Source organism: Leuciscus leuciscus (assembly GCF_965113295.1).
Source record: "Leuciscus leuciscus genome assembly, chromosome: 12".
NCBI classification, from domain to species: domain Eukaryota; kingdom Metazoa; phylum Chordata; class Actinopteri; order Cypriniformes; family Leuciscidae; genus Leuciscus; species Leuciscus leuciscus.
The window spans coordinates 20481013-20496536 of NC_138736.1; the positions used below are offsets into that span (position 1 = coordinate 20481013).

Here is a 15524-nt window from a genome sequence, read left to right on the forward strand (position 1 = left end):
GAACATGCCTAACAATGTATGTACATATATGGTGATATATACAGTATATGTATATGTAACATCTTAAATATAAATACTTAATATTCAACCTGCAATATATGTGCAAACCTTTATACCACATATTAACAGACTAATGGGTCATTTATCAAAAGCCACCTTTATTTTCTTTTAATCAGGCACAGATACTAAACCCAATTTGAGGTAGAGAGCTACAAAGGTCTATTAAAACCACAGGAGGCCTTGCATATGGTCAGACAAAGGAAATGTGATTGAACTCTACATTTCTTAACAGTACAAGAGTTGTAAAGAGTGCCATTGAACAGAAAATATACAAAATATAAATTAAAGCCATTTCAATGACCTATGTCTATTTCAAACCTTCAGCAGTGCCGTTATAAAATATAAATAAAATATATATAAACAAAATGCACAAATAATTATGAATAAAAAAAATATACAAACTTTACAGGGAACTGAAAAACTTTACAGGGAACTGTCCACCAACAACGTTGGACTGTGGAAAAGCAAAGAAATAAATAGCCAAAAGAACAGTCCATTATCCTGGATAGGAGTCCATCTTGGTTCTTCGCTGATTTAAATGACTTATCTTTTTTTAAACGACCACACTTTTGCACTTCACCTGGTGTCTTAGCTCGCAGATTCTACAGTTAATCAATTTTCTGACATCAGCTTCCTTGGTCATCGGAAACTGGTTTACAACAGCATCTGGGGAACAGAAAAACAATGATTACTCTCCCGCTCCTCACTCCTCCTGCTGCCCCTCTGGTTCGCGGAAATCTCGACCCCCCTCCCCCGCCTGGCAGAGATGCAATCAAAACTGGAAAGCACCAGCTCTGAAAACTATTTACCTAGTAAAGCTTGAAGTTTCCTTGGTTTAAGAGCCTGCAGACGATCAGCAGAGGGATCCAGCTTGGACTTGAGGAGGACATCCACACTGAAGAGCCCCATCAGTAGCACCCGTGCCATCCCATTGGGGGTGGTACAAGCTTTTGCAGTATCCCAAAAATGTGACGAGACAGTGACGGTTCCATCATTCCTGATTTTCACCTTTTGTAAACAAACAAACAAATAAAATTAATAAATAAACAAAGAGCATAAGCAAAGAAATAAAGAAAATCACCACAAGCAATAGAATGCAACAAAGGGCAAAAACAAAGATAATTGCCACAAGCAATAGAATGGCAAAAATGGTTTAAGTTTTAATGTTTGTTCGAAATTTACCAATTAATAAATACTTACTTCAGAAGGTCTGCAAGGTGTGCAAAGTGACGTTTCACCTGGGCCGTCACTCTCAGCATCAGGGTCATCAACATCTTTGGTGGGGCGGTCGACAACATCTTTGTTGGTGGGGTTGTTGATGGAAACACGTCCACCAACAACGCTGGAATTTCTAAGGAAAAAAGTGCTACACGATTATACAGACAGCAACCATAGAAGCCAATATGTGCCTGAAAACCACATCTCCAGTTTTCTAATATTAACCCATTTAGAGCTGAACTTGTCCAAGAAGCTACAAATCAATTGACTTAACAATTACATGGAACAAATTGCAACCTCATTTTCCTGCTTATACCACTGTAAGTGAGGGACAAATATGTTTCTTCAAGGGTCAATTCCTCAGATTTCCCACATTTTCAAAACCCACTTTTTTAGACTTGCTTTCCCCTCCTAATTTTAATTCTTCATCTTTTTAAAGGGCACCTATTATGCCCCTTTTTACAAGATGTAATATTGGTCTTGGGTGTCCCCAGAATGTATTTGTGAAGTTTCAGCACAAAATTACCCACAGTTAATTTATTATAACCATTTGAAAATGTCATTTTTGGGGCCTGTTTTAAAAAGAGCTGTTTGGTGTCTACCACTTTAAATGTAAATGAGCTGCATATCCCCGCCCTGCTGGACCCAGATGATGAAGAAAGTCCGGCACAGAATAAACACGAATGAGAATGGACTAAACGTCTCGGAATGGTTATTTGATACATGTATGTACTTATAGAGTTTTAATCGCGTCCCCTTTTCAATTATGAATGTGCAACACACACACACACACACACACACACACACACACAAACAAATTGTGATAACTTTCGCGCAATTTTTTTAAACTAACTTACACACACGCTTATGTGGCATATGAGAAGATGGCTAACGTTACAGAACCAGAAAACAAATGCTGCAGGGAGATAGACGTTTATACTGTCTATGGAGATATATGGAGGTATTCATTTTACATTTGTTATTGCTGCAAAAAATAATATACGTGACATAAAACTGTCTGACGTTGTTTGTTGAGACATCTATGACGACGACAATAAATAGCTTTAGACGCATTTGTTGTTGAACTGGCTGACATCGATTGAGATGACTATTTGCTCAAAAATGATAAAATACACTTACTTCTTCTGGAGGTGACGTTGGATCGTGAACTGTAAGCAATGATCCACACTTGAGGATTAACTTTGACCCTCGTTCACTAAACAGTCAGTCAGAAAATGATTCTCGTATTTAGGAAGTTTAACGTACTCGGTTACTAACGTAACCTCGGTTCTCTCTAGAGAGGAAACGAGTACTGCGTAAGTCTTACGCTAGGGGAAAATCTCTTTTCCGCGAGATACTGAAGCCAAAAAATTATCCTTAGGCTAGCTTACCGGTTTTTCATCGCCGGAGCGAACCGGAGCGCGCGCAGGCACGGCAAGATACGCAGTACTCGTTTCCTCTCTAGAGAGAACCGAGGTTACGTTAGTAACCGAGTACGTTCTCTTACGAGAGGTACTCTCGTACTGCGTAAGTCTTACGCTAGGGGAAACAGTGTAAAACGCCGTGCATGCTAAGATCCAGCACCAAAGTCCCAAGGGCAAGTGCCCGGGCTCATATAGTACATGATCATAAGTGACTCACAGAGAGCCCAGGAAGAGTGGCTAGAATAGCATCATTCCTATAATGTAGCATCCTATAAGAAACAGTTATAGTGATGGTATTTTATTCAGTCAGGGCGACCCCGGCCTGGACTGATGAATATAGTGGGTCTTACACACTGCCCATAGAGCTGCGCGATCTAAAACGAGCGTTGCTCAAGCCATTTCGGTATTCTGGGCCGGACGCATTCGGGGCAGACAGTACCGATTTTTAGACTGAAAGCAGCTTAGCTTGCAGAGCGGGAACCTCTAGGTTATAAAACCTTATAAATGTAGACGGGGAGGCCCAGCCTGCCGCCATACAGATATCTTGCAAGGCAATCCCACTAGACCAAGCCCACGACGAGGCCACGCCTCTCGTGGAGTGCGCTCTGACACCTAATGGGCACTGCAAGCCCTTAGAGGTGTAAGCCAGCGCTATAGCATCGACTATCCATCTGGATAGACTCTGTTTCGACACGGCGAGTCCCTTAGAACGTCCGTAGAGTGAAACAAAGAGCTGCTCCGTCTGTCTGAAAACAGACGTGCGGGACACATAAGCCCTTAACGCCCTGACCGGGCAAAGGAAGCTGGCGTCCTTCTCCTCGTTAGAAGGAGACACTGTCCCCTCCTCGACAGGGAAATCACCTGGGCCCTGAACGGTGTGTTGAGGGATTTAGGGACGTACCCGTGCCTCGGTTTGAGTATGACTTTCTAGTCATTTGGCCCAAACTCCATACACGTCGCGCTCACTGAGAGCGCTTGTAAGTCCCCTATGCGCTTCACTGAAGCGAGAGCCAGAAGAAACACCGTTTTGAAAGACAAGTGTTTGATATCTATTGATTGGATTGGCTCAAATGGGGCACCCTTCATGGCCTCCAAGACCGTAGAAAGGTCCCATATGGGGACTGAGGGAGGTCTGGGAGGATTTAACCTCTTAGCTCCTCTAAGGAACCGAATGACCAGATCGTTCCTTCCCAGTGACTGACCAAGCGTTGGTTTAGAAAACGCTGCTATAGCCGCCACATAGACTTTGAGCGTGGATGGGGCTCTGCCTTCATCCAGTAGCTCTTGTAGGAAGGAGAGAACCTCCGTCACTCCACAGTCCAGGGGTGAAAAGCCGCGTGCTGTGCACCAGCTGGAGAACACTGACCATTTTGAGGAATAGAGCCGTCTCGTAGAGGGAGCTCTAGCCTGCATGATCGTGTTTAACACTCCCTCTGGGAGATCAGAGGGTACCCGTTGATGGCCCACGCATGTAGGGACCAAAGCTCCGTGCGAGGATGCCAGATCGAGCCCCTGGCTTGAGAGAGGAGGTCCCTCCTCACTGGTATTGGCCACGGGGCAGCGCTCGTCAGCTGCATAAGAACTGGGAACCAAGCCTGGTTCTTCCAGAACGGAGCCACCAGTAGCACTGAGCATCTGCTTTCCCTGATCCGCTCTAATACCTGAGGTAGGAGCGCGACGGGGGGAAAAGCATAGAGCGGGCAGCGGGGCCAGACGTGGGCCAGCGCATCCCTGCTCTTGGAGAAAAATTCCGGGCAGTGAGCGTTTTCTTGAGACGCAAACAGGTCTATCTTTGCTCTGCCGAATGTCTGCCACAGCAGTTGGACTGTCTGCGGATGCAGTGACCATTCTCCTGCTGGAACATTGTTCCTGGACAGTCTGTCTGGTCCCACATTCAGGTGGCCAGGCACATGCGCTGCTCTGAGCGAGCGCAAATTGTGCTGAGCCCATACCAGGAGGCGTTTCGCTAACCTGTACAGGTTTCGGGATGTGATGCCTCCCTGGGATGTGATGCCGTCCGAAAAACGGTCTGCCCTCGAGCAGTGCTCCCCATCCCGAGGTGGAGGCGTCCGTGGACACCACCTTCACACTCGAGGAAGTCCCCAGGCTTACACCTGACTGGTACCAGTCGGTCGCTCTCCAGGGTATCAGTGCTGAGACGCATTTTTGATCGACCTTGAGGCGAAAGAGACCTGAAGTCCACGCTCGACGCGGTACTCGCGCTTGTAGCCAGAACTGCAGTGGGCGCATGCGAAGCAGACCCAGCTGGAGAACTGTAGATGCTGCTGCCATGAGACCGAGCATCCTTTGAAACTTCTTTAGCGGGACTATAGTGCCGCGGCGGAAGGTTTCTGTCATGCGCTGAATAGTCAATCTGCGCTGTAGCGATATTTGAGCTGTCATTGACAGCGAGTCCAGTTCTGTGCCCAGAAAAGATATTTTCTGACTGGGAGACAGTGAACTTTTCGCCCAATTGACTTTGAGACCCAGATTCTCGAGATGTTCGAGTAAAATGGTTCTGTGTTCTATGAGCTCTGTATGTGACTGAGCTAGAACCAGCCAATCGTCCAAGTAGTTCAAAACTCGCATTCCCCGAAGTTTCAGGGGAGCGAGGGCTGCGTCCATGCACATCGTGAATGTACGGGGTGCTAGGGACAGGCCAAACGGTAGGACTGTGTATTGATAAGCCTGGCCCTCGAAGGCGAATCTCAAAAATTGCCTGTGACGTGACGCTATTTGTATTTGGAAATACGCGTCTTTCAGATCTATTGACACAAACCAGTCCCCGTGGTGAATTTGCGCGAGGATTTTCTTGGTTGTGAGCATTCTGAACCGGCGTTTTGAAAGCGCTTCATTCAGTTGTCTTAGATCTAGAATGGGTCTGAGACCCCCGTCTTTTTTCGGAACCAGAAAATATCTGCTGTATAGCCCCCCTTCGCTCTGAGCTTGAGATAAAGGCTCTATTGCCCCTTTGCTCAACAGTTTCGCAATTTCGGCACGAAGTACGTTTGCTACTTCCTTTCTACCGTGGTTTCGATTCGCGCCGCACAACGGCGGGGACGTCGAGCGAACTGTAGCGAATAGCCTCTTTCTATAATGTTCAGCACCCATTCTGATACACCGGGAAGCTTTGCCCACGCATTTGCATGCATAGCTAAGGGTTGAATGAGATCGGAGCTCTGGCCGTGACATAGTGGCGGCCGGGGAGCTTCGGTATGCTGTATTATAGACACCGCATTTGCAGCGCTCGAGGCGGGGAGTGTGCTGATCACAGCGGGCGGTTCGCCCGCGCTCGGCTCTCTCATGGCGGGTAGCTGAGAGACGGCGAGCGTGGGGGAAACCGAGGGATTCGTCATGTCTGTGAGTGAATGTGGGCGCAGGACAGCGGGCACATTTGCACTGAAAACACCGTCGACCTGAGTCGGCTGTATGTGTGTTGGTTTCGTTTTTACAGAAACCGAGAGACATGCAGTGTGTAGTGTTTGTGGGCACTGGGATGTGGGCACGCTCACTACATTCTGTGCGCAATCGACATGAGTCGATTTTATGTGCGCGAGCCCTGTGGGGCGGGCTGTGTCTGTGTGTAGGAATGGGCACTGGGCAGTGGGCATTTTTACTACACTCATAACACCGTCGGCCGTGGCCGGAATACCAGAAAATACACTCTTTACAGGATTTATCTGGGTCGCCGTGAAAACAGCGTTTGTGTACAGGCAAGCGGGTAATGTAACCGACTTGTTTACTGCAGAGTACACTGGAACAGTCGCATGTAATGGAACTGGACGAGCGAGAAGTTTTGGTGGAAGCCCGGCCGCAGCGGGGCTTAAACACCGTCGTTTTCCTAAGCTGGCTAGGAAGACTTTGAGGCCTCGGGCTTTATCTCAATCTTCGGCCGAGTCCCACGCGGAGGGGGGCGGCGGCTGCGAGCTGCGAGCAGACGGCTGTTTAGAGCGGCCTGATGCGGAGCTAGAGCGCTTTGGCAAAAAGTGCTTCATGGCCTGCGACGTCTTTTGTACCTCGGCGAATCTGTCCGCGAAATCCTTGACGGACGATCCGAAGAGGCCAGTAGCAGAAACGGGGGCGTCAAGGAACACAGAGCGCTCCGAGTCCGGCATTTCTGAAAGCGTCAGCCAGAGGTGTCTCTCAGCAACGGTGAAAGAGGCCATGTTCCACCCTATGGCCTGTGCAGCGGATTTTGTAGCGCGGAGAGCGAGGTCCGTAGCGCTCCTTAAATCCGCCACGTTGATTGCTTCCGTGCCTTCCTCGTCCAGCTTTCGGAGAAGGTTAGCTTGGAAGATCTGGAGAGTGGCCATAGTGTGTAGCGCTGATGCAGCCTGCCCAGCGGCGGTGTAAGCGCGACTGTGCAGGGTAGATGTAGCGCGGCAGGCTTTTGATGGTAGCGCCGTCTTAGTCCGCCGTCCAGCAGAGGGCGGGCAAAGATGGGCTGCTACTGCCTCCTCCACCAGAGGAAGAGCGAGGTATCCTCTGTCTTTGGCACCGTCCACCACGGAGAATGCCGCTGAAGCAGAGGAGCGCAGCCTGGCTGAGAAAGGGGCGCTCCAAGACTTTGCCAGTTCTTCATGAAGCTCAGGAAGAAACGGGGCGGGTCTTGAGGGCGTAGAAACGCGGTCCCCTTGCAGGAAACAACCGTCCAGACGGTTGCGTGTAGGCTCGGCGGGCGCGGACCACTCGAGGCCGAGGCTCTCTGTGGCCTGTGTGAGCAGACGCATCAGCTCAGCTTCAATACTGGCCCGTTTTCCTGACGACTCGCGGGCAGAAGAAGGGGCGAGGTCCACAGAGCTCGCCCAATCCTCGCTGTCTGACGCCAGGATAGAGCAGTTGTCCTCCTCGAAAACTGCCGCTTCTTCTTTGTCATCTCCGGCGGAAGCGGCGGCCAACGGCGGCCACTGTCCGGGAGTGAGAGACTCGAGTGAAGCAGACGGCGAAGCTGGCAGGCGAACCGGCGAGCTTCTCTCGGTGGGAGGAGGCTCAGGGATCCGCTGAGCACGGCGCTTCTTACGGCGCGGCGTCACAGCGGGAAGTGCAGGCTCGTGGAAGGTAACTCTTCACTAGAAATTGTGTGAAATGATTTCCAGGCGGTAGCGTAGAGTGGAGCTCAACTCTAGTCTATATTGATGGGCGGAGTAGTGGGAGTGGCCTGCGAAGCTGAGCATTGCAATGCACTATGGGTATTGTCTACAATCCACAAGCACTAAAAAGTCATTTTCTGCCTTTTATCGGCCAAGAAGGACCCAAATTAGATATGTATGCTACTATTCTACTACATATATGACCCACTTTCAATACACATTCATGTCTCAACCGGTGGAGTGTCCCTTTAAATGTTATGCATCAGAATGAAACCATTTTATGACGACAGCATACAATTGCTCTGTCTGATTTCAGATGACCACATCAAAGATGGTTGCAAAGAAAGGAGATTCAGCTTTGACTGTAAAGGAAATGGTATGTTGATGTTTATTATGTAATGTGTATTTGATTTATTTGACTTTATAGACAAGATCCACATGTATCAGCCTCGTCCTTACTTGTTTTATATGTCTGCTTTGTGCACGACGGAGCCATGAAAGGGACACTAGATATTTAGACTTTGGTTGATACTAGAATTAGTTGCGGTGACCAATTGGCAAACATCCTTGCCTCAGTGTTGTACCTGTCTTTCTCATAATTACAGGAATTGTGTGACGAGACATCAGTGGCTGTGACTGAATGCAGTGTGAATCCTTCCTCATCAGTGAAACAGAAAGTAAGTGAGCGCATGTTCCTTCATTGTTTTCTTCTCTTTGACACAGGCAATGTTAAGTGTAGGATGGTTGGGCATCATACTAGACTGGTTGACATGGACTGTCGTCTTAAAGACGCTGTTGTGACATCTCAAATTCGAGTAAAATGTACCTTGCTCGGTTCATTCATTTTCATAACTCGTGCGTTCGGGGATGGGCATGACACTGACCTGAAATGTAAGGACAGTTCTCCACTACGAGGACCGTCATGTCAGGGATAAGGTTTGAGGAAAAGATGTTGCTTTGGGTATGTGCCGGCTGCTTCTTTATGTGGATAAGCTGTAGACCCAATATGCACACTTTTCAATCTGGATATGCTTTGTGACTTTCAGTCACAGAGACGTAAACAGTTAAGGCCCATTCACACCACACTCTGGAATGAAAGTTGTGCTATGTTCAATATATGTTGATTTAATAAATAATTTTTGTTATAGTGCCACCATGAAGTTCACAGTGCTGTTATCTCCAGTTTGGATTCTTGTGAAGATTGCAGTGGACCTGTGTCAAGTCGAAAATGGCTTGGCCTTACATGCAAATGTCAGTATCTGCATCACTCATATATGTTTGTATGTGTTTTTGTATTGAAAACAAAATGGGCTTTTATTAAATGTTTTTTTTGTGCAGTTTTATTCAAATCATTATTATTTCAAAGGCATATCTATTGTTTTCGGCATTTTAAAAGGAGCAGTAATCTGAACATCAAAACTGTGCTGGACTATAAGCAGGGTACACTATTTTTGTATTATTATTTTTGTTATTATTGTTCTCTTTTCTTTTCTTTTTTTTTTTTTTAGCCAGATGTTGAATTTTCCAGCTTTGAAGAATCTCGCTCTGATGAAGAGTATTCTCCTCACGCTGATAAACACACTGAAGAATCTTCCTCTGATGACTTTATCCCGGACTCTAGACAAAATAGCGATAGTGATGATAGTGTATCTATCAATATAGGCAATCCACCATATTATAAGTCCACACCAGCTTTTTCAGAGTCTTCTATGAGAGCAAAGAGTGTGCCACCACAACCCATTCCCTGTTCTTCCACTGAGCAAGAAATGGTCAGATCCAGTTATGCTCAAGACTTCACTTGTGATGATCATGATACTACTACACACAATACTGAGATGCTTCAGAGTTTTAAGAAAACACCAGCAGTGTCTTCTTTTGAACGGTCAGAGACTGACAATGTGCCAAACCCCAAAAACACTATTTCCACCCACAAAAACTACTGTTATGTCTGCAAGAAACCACAGTCTAAAATAGCCCACCACTTTAAAAAGCATCAAGACAGTGAGACAGAAATTGCTGCTGCATTCTTGCTCCCTAAACACTCCCAGGACAGAAAAAGGTTACTTGAGAAATTACGAAACAGAGGCAACTATGAACATAATCAAGAGGTTATGGAAAGTAAAAGTGGACCATTGAAAGTTAGAAGGCGGCCAGGACGATCAGACATTGAACTGAGTGCCAAAACATATGTGCACTGTGTATACTGTAAAGGCATGTTTGTTTGCAAGGAGCTGTGGCGCCATACACGGAGATGCCCTTCAAAGATGTTTTCAGAGTCTGAAGCAACTGGTAAGGCCAAAGTCTTAGTTTTGGCTGATATTGCAGAGTCAACATTCTCCCAGGCAATATCTCCAGAGGTGTGGAAGATTTTGGGAAACATGAAGATTGATGACATTTCATCTGTGGTTCGAAATGACTTCCTCATACTGCAGTTGAGTCAGTGTCTTTACAACAAGCATGGAAGTGATCCAACAAAATCCGAATACATCAGACAGAAGGTTCGGGAAATGGGCAGACTCTTGCTAACCTTGAGAAAAAAATACTTCATATTTAGTTTTGAAGATGCTGTGAAGCCAAACAATTTTTACAAAGTCATTGAGGCTGTGAAAGATGTTGCTGGCTACGATGAAAAGAGCCACTCATATAAGACACCAAGCCTTGCGCTGAAGTTAGGACACTCGCTCAACAAGATCGGTGACATCATTCTCTGCAGGGCTATCGCAGCAGAGGACGATGGTATGACAAAAGCAGCAGAGCGATTTAAACGACTGTGCTCAAGTGAATGGGCAGAACATGTCTCCCATGCTGCTCTTGCTACTTTGAACAAATCAAAGTTCAACAAACCATCAACTATACCATTCACACATGATGTGCAGCTTCTCCACCAGCACCTAGAGAAAAAATCAGCTGATGCTTTTGAAAGCCTAAAACATCATGAGTCTTCACAAACATATGCAGAACTCGCCAAAGTGACACTTGCACAAGTTATAATCTTTAATAGACGTCGTGCAGGAGAGGTTTCAAAAATGACGCTTGAGTGTTTCAGGAAAAGAGACCAGACTGAGCTCCATGATGATATCGCCGTCAGTCTCTCTCCATTTGAGCAAAAAATGGCCAAGCATTTCAGCAGAGTGGAAATAATGGGCAAGAAAGGGAGAAAAGTTGCAATTTTGTTGAACCCTGAACTTGTCAGTGCAATAAAACTTCTTGTGGACAAGAGAGATGCATGTGAAGTAGACAGGGACAACCCCTTCCTGTTTGGAAGACCGAAGTGCTCGCCCAACAGCTTCTTCAGAGGACAGGACTGCATCAGACTTTTTGCAAGTCAGTGTGGTGCACAGCACCCAGAATATCTCCGGTCTACACAGCTCCGTAAGCAGGTGGCAACAATGTCCCAGGTTCTTAATCTTAGGGATAATGAGCTTGATCAACTAGCCAACTTTTTGGGCCATGACATTCGGGTCCATAGAGACTATTATTGGTTGCCAGATGCAACTATAGAAATTGCAAAAATTTCAAAGCTGCTCTTGGCAATGGAGAAAGGAACTCTTGTCAATTTCCAAGGAAAGTCTCTTGATGAAATTGAGATCGAAGGTATGTGCCTTATTTTATATGATAATAATAATAATGTTACGGTACAGTAACAGGACAATTCTAAATTACATGTAGAGAAAAACTTTGAAGCTAATTAGGTTACTCAGAAAATTTGTTTTTGAGGTGAATGAGTTTTTTTTAGAGTACCTCTCATTTCTTTAGATAAAGGAAGTTTAGGAATTGTATATGTGCACTAATGCAGGTGTGTGGGGATGTTTGTCAAATATGTTTTTCTATAGATGAAATTGATCTGGATTTAGATGAGGAAGAAGTAAGCGATGACGACAATGAAGAGTCTGAGCCTGTCTCTGGAGTAAGCGGTATGTAATGAATTTAATTCCAGTGAGCATCAGTGGTGTAGTGTATTCACTACATCAGGTTTCTGATTATCAGAAACAAAGTATTTGGGTTGTCAAGTTTAAGTATGGTTTCATTTTCTAAATGTAGGAAGCAAAGAAGGGATGAAGTTGACCCAGGACGAGACAGAAAGTTCCAACGGTATGTTTTAATGTATATTTATATATTTACCAGGGCTTTAAAAAAAAAGAAAATCCAACCTTACATTTCTGTTCATGCGTTCCTTGTGAAACATTATTGTTCAGAGAACGGCTTGATTAGAAACCATACTGGTTAATAACTAATACCAGAAATTGAATTGAACTCGATGCTAACAGCTTGTGAATAAACCTCATAACTCCAGTGCATCCTCAAACTGATGACAAAACCTCATACAGTTACGCACACGCTTTGGAGACTGTCTTGTTTTCAATGCAAGGGTAGTAAGGAACTGGGGTCCGTTCTTCGTACGCCACTCAGTTAGTGGGATTTGATTGTGGATGATTTGGCATGATCTTGGATTGTTTGGTTCTTCAGTGCTCATCCTGGACTTGCTGTCATAGTGTTCCTATAGTGGTCCGTAACTTAAACCTGCTCGGAAGCTTATTTCATGTAAACCGGATTAGATTGCATCTTTTTAAGTGGGGTTGATACTTAAAATATGTCCCAACCACTGCTAATTTATTACAAGAGTTCCTTACTGAAACTGTAATTTAAAACTGACAATAGTCATTTAAAATAATAATAATGATATAAAAATTAATTTGAAAATAATGTGTTGAACGCCTGTGTACGAGTCAAAAGAAGTATACTTTGCAAGGCTGTGCATTCGACTGTGGTAAAAAAAAAAAAAAGAGGTATACTTCTGGCTTTAGTCTGGTGTTGGTTGTCTAGTCATAGCCAATGCAGACTGTGCATAGCACTTTAATAACACAAGATTTTGGCCAAATGTTTTAAACCAAAAACAAACTAAGCACCCAAAACACAAATCTAACATTCGCTGGTCCAAAACATCGTAAATCTATTTGAGCTTGATTGACACATGAAGTGTCTGGCCATACATCATTTTATTTATTTATTATTTTTGAACTAATTTCTTGAATGGCAGCAGTTAACCTGCAATTTTAGCTGGTTTCAAAACACCTGGATATTACCTGCCATGGTGACATTTCCTCAGATAAACTTCTGAGATCCAAAAGCTAATGCCAGCATATTGACATGGCGACTAACTTATCTTGACTTGACCGCTGAGCATTTGCATTTCACTCACTATGTGTCAGCGTCAGCATAGGCCATACTATTTAAATTCATGATTGGTTGAGGTTGACTGACAAATTAAAACATTAAACAGAAAAAAGAAGAAAAAAAAAAACACCATTATTAACCGGTTAATGGTCATTTCAAGTAATCGTTTCTGGTTTTTCCCCAGTTTTTGTTTTCATTCTTTGAACTGGTTCAGAGCCCTCATATTTACATAATAATAATAATAATAATAATAATAATTATTATTATTATTGTATATATATTATATACCTGTTTGCCGTGTAGAGAAGAGGAATAGTGTGTTGCTTTTTTTTCCCTTAGAAAACACAAAAATGGGCCTGGGTGTGGCTGACAGCTCCACAGGTATGTGTGTGCGCATATATTTTAGATATTTATTTGAGAAAAAGGATACATGTTGATTTTGGGTTCATGTTTTATTTTTTATCTTCCACAGTAATTCAGTGTAAAGTGGTCCTTTTCGTGTTACACAGGACCAGAGACTAGTTTTCCCTGTGTGCTTATCTGCTGATATTTCACATGGTCCGAAACTGTTTGGATTGTAGGGCTGGAATACATTTTAATTGTTGCTTTTTACCCCTCAGGAAAAAGCCAAATGAATCAGGATGAAACTGAGAACTCCAGAGGTATTTAAACATTTGGGTATATTAAAGTTATTCCATGTATATACATATAGGTGTATAGGTATACATATGTGTATGTATATGTTTGTTTGTTTGTTTGTTTTACAGAGACCAAATTGAGGAGAATTGTGAAAAGGCCATGGAGCCCAAATGAAGTGAATGCTGTCATGAGTCCATATTTCAAAGGGACACCTTGCAACAAAGGCAGAGGGCCCTATTTTAACGATCTGAAACGCAAGTGTCAAGCGCAAAACGCAAGTAACTTTGTGGGCGGGTCTCGGCGCTGTTGCTATTTTCCCGGCGGGATAAATGACTCTTGCGCCAGGCGCAAATCTAAAAGGGGTTGGTCTGAAGTAGCTTCATTATTCATAGGTGTGGTTTGGGCGTAACGTGAAATAAACCAATCAGAGCGTCATCTCACATTCCCTTTTAAGAGAAGACGCGCTTTTCCCATAGCGGATTGCTATTGTAACGGCGGATTTGCCAGGCGCGCGCCAGGATCGGTTCACAGCCAAGGAGAGCAACGCTCTCGTCACGGCCGTAAAACACAGAGAAGTGACATTGAAATGGAGAAACCCCCCAAATTAACTTCGGTTAAACAGGCGTATGATAATTTGGGTAAATGTGTAAGCTAGATGTATGCTTTTATAATAAATTGTCTATCTATCTATCTATCTATCTATCTATCTATCTAAATAATGTATGATTTGCAAAAATGAAAACTGCTGCTTCTGTGTAGATGAGAGAATCAAAGTGCGCGTTGTGCACACGCTACATTGATTATGGCCAAGCATGCGCCCTTAAAATAGCATATGAATAACATGCGCAACGCGCCACTGACTTTAGACTATTTTTTCCTGGTTAGTGGCGCAATTGTTTTCTAAACCTGCAAAATAGCATGAGGGAACGTTTGCGCCGGAACACGCCTCCTCTTTGCGCTGAACCGCCCCCGGGAGCGCAAGTGTATTTCCTAAGTTACCGACGTGCTTCTGTGGAGGGAAAAGTCGGTGTACAAAGTCACTTGCGCTGGGTGCAAGATAGGGCCCAGAGTGTGAGCAGTGCAAGACTGCAGAGGACCCTGTTCTGAGAGAACGGCCCAAAATATAAGGGATTTCGTGAGGAACCGAGGTTTGATGTTGAAAAAGAAATCTTCTTAGAGTTCTTCGAGAGATCAGTGTTGCCTTCCATTAAAGGTTGTATCAGCGATTTCAGGCCCAATAAAGGCCCAAATATAAATGATCACATTCATCTAATTTTTCCTAACGATCCGCTAGCTGGCCGCCCCATAAGCATGCCATCCAAAAACCGCGTCTCTGTAGGCAGCCTAGGCTCTGAGATCTGCACACAAAAGGTGGGGGTGTTGTGGTTTGAGATTTTGCGGTGATTGGTTGGAACTGTTGGTGATTGGTTGGAACACTGTTTATTTTGGTTTTGGTGGTTGGTGAAACCCATTGTTTTTGTGTGCAGATCTCGGCGCCTAGGCTGCCTACAGAGACGCGTTTTTTGGATGGCATGCTTATGGGGCGGCCAGCTAGCGGATTGTTAGGAAAGATTAGATGAATGTGATCATTTATGTTTGGGCCTTTTTTGGGCGTGAAATCGCTGATACAACCTTTAATGTCTGTGGGTTTTGTTCTCAAAAGTGTTGTTGGGCCAGAAGAGTGTTCAAGACATCCTTTTATTTACTTTTATTAAAACACTGTTTTGAAAGAAATGTACAAATACATGCATTTACTGGAAGGCAATTTAATTTGGTTTTATTTTCAGTGTGTTGCTGAGGTCATTTTGAGGCACACTCCCTCATGCACTTTAGTCCCATAATAGTTAGAGATGCACCGATTACAATTTTCTAGGCCGATTCCGATTTTTCCGAGTTTGACCTCCCGATACCGATTTTT

At 44.5% G+C, this 15524-nt stretch overlaps 1 long non-coding RNA gene across 1 annotated transcript; it reads left to right on the forward strand.

Annotated features, from left to right (window-relative positions):
• Positions 1-8269: 8269 nt before the first annotated feature.
• Positions 8270-13797, forward strand: LOC309510391. The gene is made up of 4 exons (XR_014210345.1): positions 8270-8469; positions 8941-9043; positions 13588-13629; positions 13735-13797. It is a non-coding gene; the product is annotated as an uncharacterized lncRNA (long non-coding RNA).
• Positions 13798-15524: the final 1727 nt, after the last annotated feature.